The sequence below is a fragment of the Epinephelus moara genome, chromosome 18 (genome assembly GCF_006386435.1).
Source record: "Epinephelus moara isolate mb chromosome 18, YSFRI_EMoa_1.0, whole genome shotgun sequence".
NCBI classification, from domain to species: Eukaryota; Metazoa; Chordata; class Actinopteri; order Perciformes; family Serranidae; genus Epinephelus; species Epinephelus moara.
In genome coordinates, this window is record NC_065523.1 from 16,930,969 (window position 1) to 16,943,048 (window position 12,080).

A 12,080-nucleotide genomic window follows, 5' to 3' on the forward strand; every position below is an offset into this window, starting at 1 on the left:
ACACTAGACCTGAAGTATAAATATGAAAAGGATTTGCACATAATCCGGTGTCTACAGGCACATTTTTATCCAACACCACTGTCAGAATGTAAAGTTGTTCTTTCCATTTAGTATGGGCGACTTACTTTGACTGTCTGCTCTTTTACTATGAAACAGACCTTCTTTCCCTCTTTTTCAGATTTAAGCCTTCACATGATACACTTCCCTTTAGGGCAAAGATAAGGCAATTTGTTCACATAATTCATGCATGAGAGATACAGCATGACTCAGGGCCCAAAGGCATTCATAAAACACAAAAGATATTGTACAGTGTAACTTTCCAAAACCACAGTGGAAAAATGTCAGAGATCAATGACTCGACAAACGATAAATCCAAGATTCTACAGAAAACCATCTCTTAAATTCCCATTTAATGAAAACATTTAACTCAGACAAATGTGCAGCAAATGCCTGAAAAGATTTTGCATTATAATGACATTCATATTTCACAGCCTCAGGGCACATGTGAGCTGTTAGTCACTGCGCTTGTCTTGCAGTGATTCTGGGGTTTTTGAAGGAAAAACACTTTTCTTTTCTCATTCAGCTTTCCAAACAGCTCTTGCAGAGTCCAAAGAAAAAGGGCAATTTGCCAGTAGCTCACAAGCTGGCTTTCGCTAACCTCCGAGCTACCGACCCTCAGCTGGGTGTGTGTCACTACTGAAGCATAATGACTTGGATCAAGTCACAGGATGAGAGGTTTTGTTTCAGACTTGCAACATAATGCAGTTTGCAGTCATCTAAATAAAGAAGAGAGCATCTGGATGCAGATTTTAGATCAACAAGATAGCAACGTGCAGATTGTTCCTGTTACTGAACCGTTGTCATCATCGTGCATGCTTCTGCTCAATGCAAAGTGTCCTCTAGGCAAAAGGTGGATCACTGAACGAGGCTACCTGGCACATACCCAAAGACCCAAAGTCTCAGGGGCCCCTGTGACCTTCACCTGCAAAATGTCATTCAAATTAACACATACTGACCAGAAAGAGACTCAAAACAACCACAACAAGACACAAAACAATCATGATGAGATCCAAAACTACCACAAAGTCTGTGTGTCTTGCTCCTATGTAGAAGTGAAGGGGGTCTTTGGATATCTGTGCCCAGGGGCCCATTGTCTCACTATCCACCCATGCTCTAGGCATGAAAGAAAGTGTGGTATTGAGAGCCTCATGGGCCAGGCCAGCAAGTTGCAACAGCATTTTGCTCCTGTGTGTTTAGGCTTTCAGAGGGGGAGTGTGTAAAGACGAGAAAATGATTAATCCAGAATACATATATCCATTCTCAGTCTTCTGTGGGATGAACCCTGCCTGACATCTCCTTACACAATTCGTGGGAATTCAAGCGTATACTTTCTATTCCTGATTTGTGACTTCCTTCATATGGCCAACTTGCCTTTGAGAGTTCTGGCTATTCTCGTTGTGTCACTGAGATAATAACCCAAGGCCTTATCATGCTTCTCAGCATTTACTGTCATCCTCCTCCCACTTACTCGCACTGAAAGGAGGAATTCAATGAAGGTCAGACAAAGAAAGATAGCGGGAGAATAAAGGATAATGGAAAAGTAAGAGTCGCAGAGAGAAACTGCTGATAACACCATACAGAAGTAACTAGCTGATGGCAATCAAATTTGAGTCTTGTGTGGAGCAGGCAGTGATCATGGGACAGGCGTACATGCTGCCGATGCCAACAATCAGCAACGCTATTCGACAGATGGATCAGAGCGCTCCTGGTCTAGACCAGGCTAAAAGCTCATGGTCACGTGACAAGTGGATTAGCGTTAGCCCAACTGAAAGGGGGAGGAGATTGTCGCCACATGCTTCCTGATCACTTCCCTCTGAATGTGTTTCCCTTTCTGTTTCACTCTGTGTCTACCCTCGTCCACCTCTTTGTCTTTCATAGAATATGTTACATTATCCACAAGGTTGGATCACAAGTAGAGGACATTCTTGGTCTTGTACCTGTTATCGTCCATCCATCCTTTCCTCCTCTGTTCAGAGGCCCCATGCTAAGCACATTCATTAGGATGTAAGTGATTCTGACACCTTTGACTTTTGGCTCAGATGAAAACCACTGCTCTAATCGGCACACTTCCAGCTACCCATGATGTCAATGCTGAAGAACATGTCTCCTGCGGTATCCTTCCCAGCTAGCCCCCTCCACCCAACCCCTACTTACAGTACTCATCAGCCTTCCCAGGCTTGCTGGACCCTATACTTGTCCGCCAGCAGGGAGTGAAAAAGTGAGAGGCACAGACAGGCTTAAGGACATGCCATGCACTGAGCACATGTCACAGTGGGCTTGTGGGATAAAACATTGGGTTCCCCTGTCTCCCCCGCTGCTCCTCCAGCATCTGGGTCTTTCTGTCAGGGACACAGTGTGCCAGCCAATTCATGCCTGACCAGCATGCAATGTTCCCACGCCGACCCAAAACACCCTGGTTTTCACAGAAACCTGGGAAAACCCTGCCTTCCTGTGCACCATGCAACGCAGTGACAGAGGGAGCATGCGGGGTGAAGTGAAGTCTGCCAACGGGGTTATATGCTAAAAGGCACTGACCGTTATTTCCTGTAGATTACAGCTTGACTGAAATGTTTTATTGATTGAGAGCGCAGACATGCAGAAATGAGCAAAAGGGACAATAAAATGAGAACTGACAAGGAAGAGGAGTCTTGAGTCATACACCAAGAAGCTGAAAAATCAGCCCATAAAATGTCAAAAGGTAATAAATTTCCAAATATATAAAACAGAAAAATGCAGCAACCATAGATGACAAAATGATGAATTAACTATCAAAAGAGCTGTTGATGTCAAATTAATTGAATAATTTCAGCACAATTAAAAACACATCCTGGGGCCAAACAGGAGGGTGTCAGCAAACTAACCATTCCTACCACTGCGCTAAGGGGGAAGGACTTGGAGAGTAGTCACAGGGCTCTTCCAAAGTTTTCACACAGCAACACTGAATGGGGGATGTTATCACAGCGGGCAGAGGGCGTGATCACAACCAGTGATTCTCAATTACCAGGAGCCACAGGGGACAAAGTCAATGCCAAGGAAAATCCAAAATCTTATTGGTACAACAAAATGACAAAGGCTGCATATCAGGAAGGTACAGGTAATCTGCACACAAACACACAAGGACACATACACACAGCACACAGAGATATCAAAGCATCAGTGACATTTTAGTTCTGCTTGTAAGTAAACACCAAGGTCTAGACTGAGGAGTCACACATTACCACTTTGACAGTCAGCTTTGTATATTGACCTTCATGAATTATTTATGCCTTTTCAAACCACATATCAACAAACAAATGTATCACTTGTTTCACAGTAATGCTCAGTTAGGACTGTTAAAATGAACAGCACACAGACCCAATCGGAACGACCAAACTTACTGTTTACCTCTTTTCAAATTAAGAATTCAGCTTACGTGAGAACATGACAATGGACATATGAGCAGAGCTAGCATTTACAGTAGCTTCAGTTTCTCCAGAGAAGGTCATTTCTTCTTCCTCTCAAGCTTTATTCAAAAGACTTCAGTATGATGTAGGGCTGGGCTTTATATCAATATCACGTCACGAGACTAGATATCATCTTAGATTTTGGGATATTCCAATGTTAAAGGCGCTGTATGTAAGAATGTGGCCAAAACGGTTACTGCACTCAAATTCAAAATACTGCCGCGAGTCGTGTCCGTCCCCCCTCCCCTACAGATTCGAGGTTGCTGGACAGCGGCACGCTGGAGACTGATTTGTTTGCTCACGGGCGGCTGCCGTGGCAGGGCCGTGTCGCCGCGGTTTTCCAGCGGACCGTTCGAGCAAGTCCGGCTTCTCTGCTGCTAACGCTGCTGCCGGGATACAGCTGAGGAGGAGCCAGCTGCTAATGCTATGTACCGGGACACTGCTAACGCTGCTGCCGGGATACAGCTGAGGAGGAGCCGGCTGCTAATGCTATGTACCAGGACACTGCTAATGCTGCTTGCCGTGCTGCTGTAGCTCAGTCGTAACTGTAACTGATGCTGAGACTCTACTGACTGTGTGACTGGTAGATGGCGGTGGGTGGCGCAACAGGTCAAAACACAAATTCAAAACATAAACATGATTTGCGGACCGTAAATTTTTTTTTAAATGTGAATTCTGGCTGTACTATTGTTGTCGGTGAGATCATGTTATATGAACATTATTCCTTAGTCTCTGTGACATATTAGGAGGATTTTACGACTATTTGCTTTAGATTTCTTACATATAGCTCCTTTAAGCGTTGTCTTTTCCTGGTTTTAAAGGCTGCATTACAGTAAAGCAATGTCATTTTCTGAACTCACAAGACTCTTTTAGCTGTTGCATTATTTTCCTTTACGCACTTAGTCATTACATCCACATTACTGATGATTATTTATGAGAAATCCAATTGTGTAAATATTTTGTAAAAGCACCAAAAATGAATGCTACAATGTCAAAAATATCATGATGTTTTGATTTTCTCCATATTGGCCGGTTTAAAGACTTACAGCAGGGATACTCAACTTGCTTTGCTTGAGGGCTACTATTGCAAAATGACAGAAGGCCAGGGGCCAGTCACAGCTGCCCTGCATGGGTCAGATGAACACAGGGGCATTTCTAGGATTTGAAGATATCCAAGGCTTAGCTCATACTTCTCTCGGGGGTCCAGGAATCCTCCCCTGGCACTTTTTATTTGATAAACAAGCTCTATTTTGATGCTTTCTATAAAAACCTGGAACCTTACTTACATTAAAAGTGCTTTTTTTTTATTGTGAATTAGAAAATGCATAGGAGGGCCACTTGGGACCCTACTGTGGGCCAGTTGAGTATCTGTGTGGAGCTTAAACAGAGAGATTATAGTGAACCTTTTGTGATTTGTAGGGGAAATCTCATTGCCATAAGGACTGCAGCATTATTTATGATAGTCAGTGCTGAATGGCTTTATTGTACTTAAGGTTTGCGTTTAGTTTGTAAAACGTCGTTCCAGTGTTCTAATATTCATGATTTTTTCCTAAAGAATCTGAATAGCATCCACTTGAAATCTTTAACTTCAATAAAACTAAATGTTTACTACAGAAGTTGAAGAAGTGTCAACAGTAAAATGCAGCTATTGAGCAGCAGCCTATTTATGTTACAGCTGGTGGCAAAACTAATAATCTGCTGTAGTTAAAGCTATAATAATGCATCAGTTGTATGATGATTTTGTGTCACTATGTTGTCTTTAACTGTGAGTAACTACAGCACTCAGACAAATTGTCATGGAGTTCAGAGTAACAACATTTCACTCTCTGAGACGTGAAGTAAAAGCAATTCCACCAAATGAAAATCCTCAATTAAAGAAGCTCAGAAGTGCACTTGAATAAAGCGGGATGTAAGAGCAGAGTGCCAGTGCCACAGTGACAGAACAAAGGCTCTCAGTGAGGCTGTCAAACTTCTGAAGCATGCCCATTACACCATTATTAGACTCATGCGGGCTGTATAACGCTCATTACAGCCGCAGGTTATCATTATGGTCCTATCTCACCTCAGATGACACTTAATGCCTCATGTAGGTTACATTAGAGTCTTAAGGGGAAAGCTATATAACAACTTACGTATTTACAAACGATACTGCTATGACAGTGAGGCAGCCCTCCTGTTAGAGCTGTGCGGTGACAGTAAACTCATTACTGTCGGTCCGTTAAGATTAAACATGACATCAAACATAACAGGGAGCTGCCTGTTGATTCTACAGCGCTAACAAAACCACAGAGAGTAAAAAAAGTAAAGCAGAAATTCAACAGAAATGTTGCCACATGCATCAAGACACACACGCGAGCGAACACACACACACACACACACACGCGAGCGAACACACACACACACACACACACGCACACACACACACACACACACACACACTGAGCAGCGCTGCCGCACGCAGTTTGTTTACAAAGCGCTGTCAGAATATTGTTTCGCAACGGGGACAGTCAGTGGGACGAGACGAGGACGTCCACACTTGAGACAAAACACCTTCTCAAAGACATTTAAAGTGTGACACTCACCGCGGCGGAGACACTCTCTGTCCTTTCTCATAAAATGCGGGGACGAGGCTGCAGCGACGAGGGCGACATACAGCAGGAGTCTCTCAGTCAGTCAGTCAGTCAGTGAGCCGTGTAGTTTCCAACAGTTCGCCTCTCAGTTCACTGCTCCCTCTGTGTGTGTGTTAGTGTGTGTGTGTGTGTGTGTGTGTGTGTGTGTGTGTGTGTGTGTGTGTGTATGTGTCTCTCTCTCTCTCTCTCTGACAAACCGCCCACTTCCGGTGGCTCTTCAGTGTCTCTGAGTGGGAAACAGTTTCTGTTGATTTCTGTCCTGCTGATGATGATTGATTTGAGGCTGGAGCTGAATTCAGTCTGAAGGAGTAGAAAATAATAATAGACACAATCTATCATCATTTGTTGCTATCTGCTCAAACGTCATGCAATATAATATATGATTTTACATTATTTATCTGATTTTTATTTCATCTTATTTTCTATGATATGCCCATAGAATTTTTTTTTCTTTTAATTAATTTTAATTTTAATCAATTTTGTGCACAATAGCCTAAAAATACAAACTATTGCTATTCACAGATAAATTCATTAAAAAGCAATAATAATGATTTGTTATCTGCTTAAACATCGTGCAATATAATATATAATTTTATATCTGATTTTTATGTTGTTGACATGCCCATAGAAATACAATAGCCTATATGAATGTCATTTTTTCTATATGTATGCCTAATGCAATCTGCACAATGTTTTTTTTTAATTTTGTGCACAATAATAGCCTTCAAATTACAAGCTATTAGTGTTCACAGATAAATTCATAAAAAACAATAATTATCATTATTGTTGATATCTACTCAAACATCATGCAATACATAATTTTATATTATTTATCTGATTTTTATTCTACTAATGTGCACATGTGGTATGCCCATAGAAATACAGTACAATATATTTATCTATCTATGTCTATTTATTTCTCTGGGTATGCCTAATATAATCTGCACAATGTTTAATTTTTAAAAAAAAAATAATTTTGTGCACATTAGTCTAAAAACCTACTGACATTCACAGTTAAATTCATTTAAAAAAACAAAAACAAAAAAAAAAACAGGCTGACGAGGAGGTAATAGTAGACACTATACATCTATCATCATTTGTTGTTGTACTTTATACTATACACATTTGGTATGCCCATAGACACACAGATACATTCATAAAATGATTTAATAATAATAATAATAATAATAATAATAATAGAGAGAGGCCGTTGCTGCCTTGTTGCTACAGGCCATTAAGCTCGGACTCACTTTCCTCTGACTCCCTGTGATCAAAGCTGGTCTCTGCTGCACATAGTTATGAGCAGACCGGTTGATCAGATTAAGTCTAATCTACTGTACTGTTCATGTTCATCTCCCATCCGACTCAGTGCATTGCTCCCATGTGTGCCGCCCTCAGTCTGGAGAATGGCGACACCTTTTGGTGAAAAGTGGAATTACAAAAATTGAGAATATTTGTGTTTGTTTAATAGTTGGATTTCTCCACCATTTGTAGCTGCACATAAACTTCTTTTAGATAAATTAATTCAGCGGGAGAGAGAGATGAGGTGGCAGGGGCCAAAGATAAAAGTTAATTACAATGTGCACCTGAGGCAAAACTCCAGTTTAAAAGAGAGCCACATATTACTGCCTGGAATACAATGAATCACAAAGAAAAGGGAAACAGCCTCCATGTAAATAAACACACATTGATTGTTAAAGAAAAGATGCATGTCAGTTCTGTTTTATTGTATCTTTGTTACCTTATTGATCCCACAGAGCTCCAAAGAGGGAACAAAATCTATACTTGGTCCCACCAGCAGTGCTTTGTGCAGTGATGGAAAAAAGTATTTTAATTCTTGCCATCAATAAAAGAACAAAACATAGCCTACAAGTCTGCAATCTGCATTTTGCTTAAAAAGTAGAGAAGTATTGGCAGTAAAACTGACTTAAGTATCCAAAGTTATACACTAAGGCATGATCCTTTCATTTATTATTAATCTATGGTGTATTTGACTGCAACAGATACAGTCTACATGCTGGACATACTGAAAACAGTGATCCCACGCAGCTGTCATATGTTTATGGCAGATGCTAAATAGCACCACCCATGCCTTGCAGGGCTTTTATGAAACAATAAAGCAGTAAAAAGCACGCACATCCACGACCAAAATTGTGCAGGTGCTGAGCTCAAAAATGTGGAAAGCTGTGGAAACAGCATCAGCTGTTTTTGATCATGTGACCACTTACCTATTTAAAAATGGCGTCTCCCATTGTCCTGTATGACCCGATGAAGAGCGGCAGCTCGAAACGTCGTCATTTTATTCTGTGAATAAATTGCACTGAAGAGGAGCCCTGCAGTGTGCGAGCCTTTTCTTTACCTGCTCAGCTTTTATGAAACAATGCCTAACAGTGAGATAAAAAGAAAGTAAAGTGAATATAGCAAGATACAATAAAAACACACATTAAAACATCACATTTAAAATCTAGACATAAGTATGTGTTTGTTGCTGAATTAACCAGGATTTGGTAGCTCTCTTAAAAGTGGAGAATTCAGCAAATTTCAAGTGATCAGGTAGCGAGTTCCAGGACTTTGTTCCTTTCACAGAAAAAAAACTGCCAGACTAAAAAATGTTTTGCAGAAAGGAACCTTACATTTTGTAGCTGCTCAGGCAGATCTGCTAAAGCTCTGTAATCTCATGATGGAGCTGCAGAAACGTTGAGGAGCAAACCCATTTAAACAAAAGCTTTTACATCATGAAAAGTTTGCAAAACTTAAAATCTTGTGAATGCAGCAGTGATGGTGCCTTAACTGCTTTTTGTCCTAAATGTTCTAGGCACAATTGGAAAGACATACCATTGGATTAATTTCAAACTGGCTGGCCCAGGACCAGGCAAGCAAACCACAGGACAGGTGTGAGGATATAACTGTATTTAGAAAGTTTTGCAAGTCAAAGTAAGTCTCAAGTCATTGCACCTTAGTCCTAAGTCAAGTTCCAAGTCCTGATCTTTGAGTTTTGCATCCTAAACAAGTCATATTGTGCTCTCAGTTATAGCCTAAGTGCTTCACAAAATGCAGTCAAGCAATCAAACAATAAAACATGCAATCACTAAAAACAAATGCAATATAACAAATAAAACAAAGGAACAAAAGGAAAGTAAAACACAGAGCAAATACAGGCTACTGAGGCCTCAAACAGAATCATATGAACAAGCACCAGACAATAGGGTAGGATGAAGGCCATTTTGAAAAGACGGGTCTTCAGTTGTTCTTTAAAAATTTCTAAGGAGACCGCCGACCGTAAACCTAACAGAAGAGAGTTCCAAAGTGTTGGAGCCACGACTTCAAAGGCACAATCACCTTATTAGTCTTGAGCGGAGGACAGCCGGTAGGTCCTGATCTGAAAACCTAAGGGACCTACTGACAATATATGGATGGAGGAGATCAATAATGTATTCAGGTGCCTGGCCATCGAGGGCGAGAAGTGTCTTAAAGTGAATCCTGAACCTGATGGAAAGCCAGTGGAAAGAAACTAAAATGGGAGTGATGTGACCTGTTGGACCTGGTCGAGACACCACTGACCTGAGCTTTGCAATATTTCTAAGCTGAATAAAACAAGTACTGGTCAATGATTTAACATGATGATCAAAATGCATGGCCTGATCAAAAATAACTCTAAAATTCCTAAAATTTGGCCATATAGCTGACAGTATTTGTTAAAACAAGTTTGTAAAAGTTTACTTAACTGTTAAGCTAATGTTTGCTAATGTTAACTGAGTTAATATTAGCCTTGACCGATCTTTCTGTTTGTGACTTCAAATGTTGAACAAAGTTTGAAGTTGCTGCATCTGTATTTGCACGTTTTGCAAACTGCAGTTTGTTTTTTGTTGACCATCGTGTAGTTTTTGTATGTGAACAAAATTATATTTGTATCATTTTCTCCAACTGGCACAGTAATGTCACATTCACAGTTCTCTCCTGCAACTTGACTAGATGCTGTCGGATTGGTTCAAACAAAGTGGAGAACTGAGTGTCGACTTGCTGGGAATGAAATATTGATTCAGGAAATGATTGATGATTTAAATAAGATACTTTTTAAACTTTGGGTTTAGGGGAAGCTATCAAGTTCCCTTCAAAGGGCTCAATTTCAAATGAAGCCTTGAGTCACTGGTGTTAAAGTCCACGTCAAGCTGCAAGTCCTTTTTGATTTGTCAAGTCCAGTCTAACATCATTGAGTTTGTGACTCAAGTCTACACCTCTGGCTTCAACAGTAACATACTGTCATATGTCATACTTGTGCAATAACCCCATTCACCCTGACTGTATATATTCTGTTTGTGTAAATAATCTTGTTCAGTTTACAATATATATATGTATATATATTTATATATATATATATATGTATATATATATATATATATTTATTTACGTTTATGTTTGTTAATAATTCCTGTTTATTTAACTATATATTTGTAAATACTATTGTTTAAATTTCTTATATTTTCACGTATCTTTCCTCTCTTGCAAGGAGCACCTGTAACATAAATAATTTCCCCTCGGGGATCAATAAAGTATTTCTGATTCTGATTCTGATTCTGATGTGTTTATCACACAGTGTGAATGTAGAATTGTCACCTACAAAGTATCAAGTAGTCTATCAGATAAATGTGGCTGAGTATAAAGCATGTTACTAAATCTCACAAAAACTGAATTCTCCAATTTAGTATGGATATCTCAAAGTTACAATACGTTTCTGTGTCTAAAGGTTTTAATGTTGTTGTTGCTTGTAACTAAGTTGAAAAGTCCCGTTATGCTGCAGGAAAAAAATGACATCATTTCCCCACACTCATGTCAAAAAGTCAATCCTTTATGTTAAAGGTCTCTCTCTCCCTCTCTCTCCCCCCCCTCTCTCAAACACACACACACACACACACACACACGTACACACACAAAACCTAGCCAATCACTACACTGCACTGCTGAAGCTTCATCGATCCTCAAGATTGATTGGCTGAGGGCCAGAACCAAAGGGTGACAGTTGCTTCCTCAGACAGCTGAGTCAGCAGCTGCTGAGTGACGGTAATAGCCGCACATCTCCACACCCCCTCATCCTCTCCTCAAACCAGTCTGGGTTTACTTCCTATCAGTGAGACAAATGAGGCACACACGAGACACAGAGAGAGAGAGAGAGACAGAGAGAGAGAGAGAGACAGAGAGCACTGTAGAGCAAGCAGGAGGCCCAGTGATGCAGAAACTGCTTCCTTTACTGTCTCTGCTTGTTTAGCTGCTTCATCTCAGCTGTCACATGCTCCCCAAAGGACTCATGGGAATCCCGGCAGTCACACTCCTGCTGATCACATCAGAGGCATGTTATGAGTTGGAGATGTAGTGAAGCAATGTGGGGTTTCCAGTCAGGGAAGTCCAGTGATGCCATGTTGAGAGACAATGCTTGTTGGACTCAAATTGAAAACAGGAAGCGTAATCAGGTCATTCTGGATATAACATTCAAATCCTGGCATCTACTGTTCTAAAGGATATTGTCAAAAATGACCACCAGATTATTTTAAATTAGCAGCAATAATACCTCCATGGGCCCCTGGGTGTTTCACCACTGAGAGTCTCAACTTGTAACAACAGTTTGTCATAATAATTAGTGTTTTGAGACACTTTCTATTTTCTTTAAAAAAACAAAACAAAAAACAATTAAATAAGGGAGTGTGGTTTATTTTCTGAGCTGCTGATTTGCTGTTTGCACCCACAACAGTTACAAAAGACCTCACTGATTCATCTATGTTGACTCATTGCACATGAAAGCACCCAAAATGTAGGCCCACTATTACCACAGTTTCAAAGTGAAAATGTCCAAGATCATCATATCAACTTGCTCTAAAACAATCTGTCCTGCTTTACCCCCTTAGCTCTCGGCTTATCTAGGGACAAGAGTCGAAGAAATAAACTGTGCAGCACA

General features: G+C 40.4%; 1 protein-coding gene across 2 annotated transcripts in view; it reads right to left on the reverse strand.

The window, feature by feature from the left end:
• stat5a (signal transducer and activator of transcription 5a) overlaps positions 1–6,286 on the reverse strand; it is a 65,942-nt gene extending 59,656 nt beyond the window's left edge. For both annotated transcript variants that reach the window (XM_050070141.1, XM_050070139.1), the window contains exon 1: positions 6,086–6,286. The gene's annotated coding sequence lies outside the window, so the exon portion shown is untranslated. The remainder of the gene's footprint in view (positions 1–6,085) is intronic.
• Between the last annotated feature and the right edge of the window lie 5,794 nt (positions 6,287–12,080).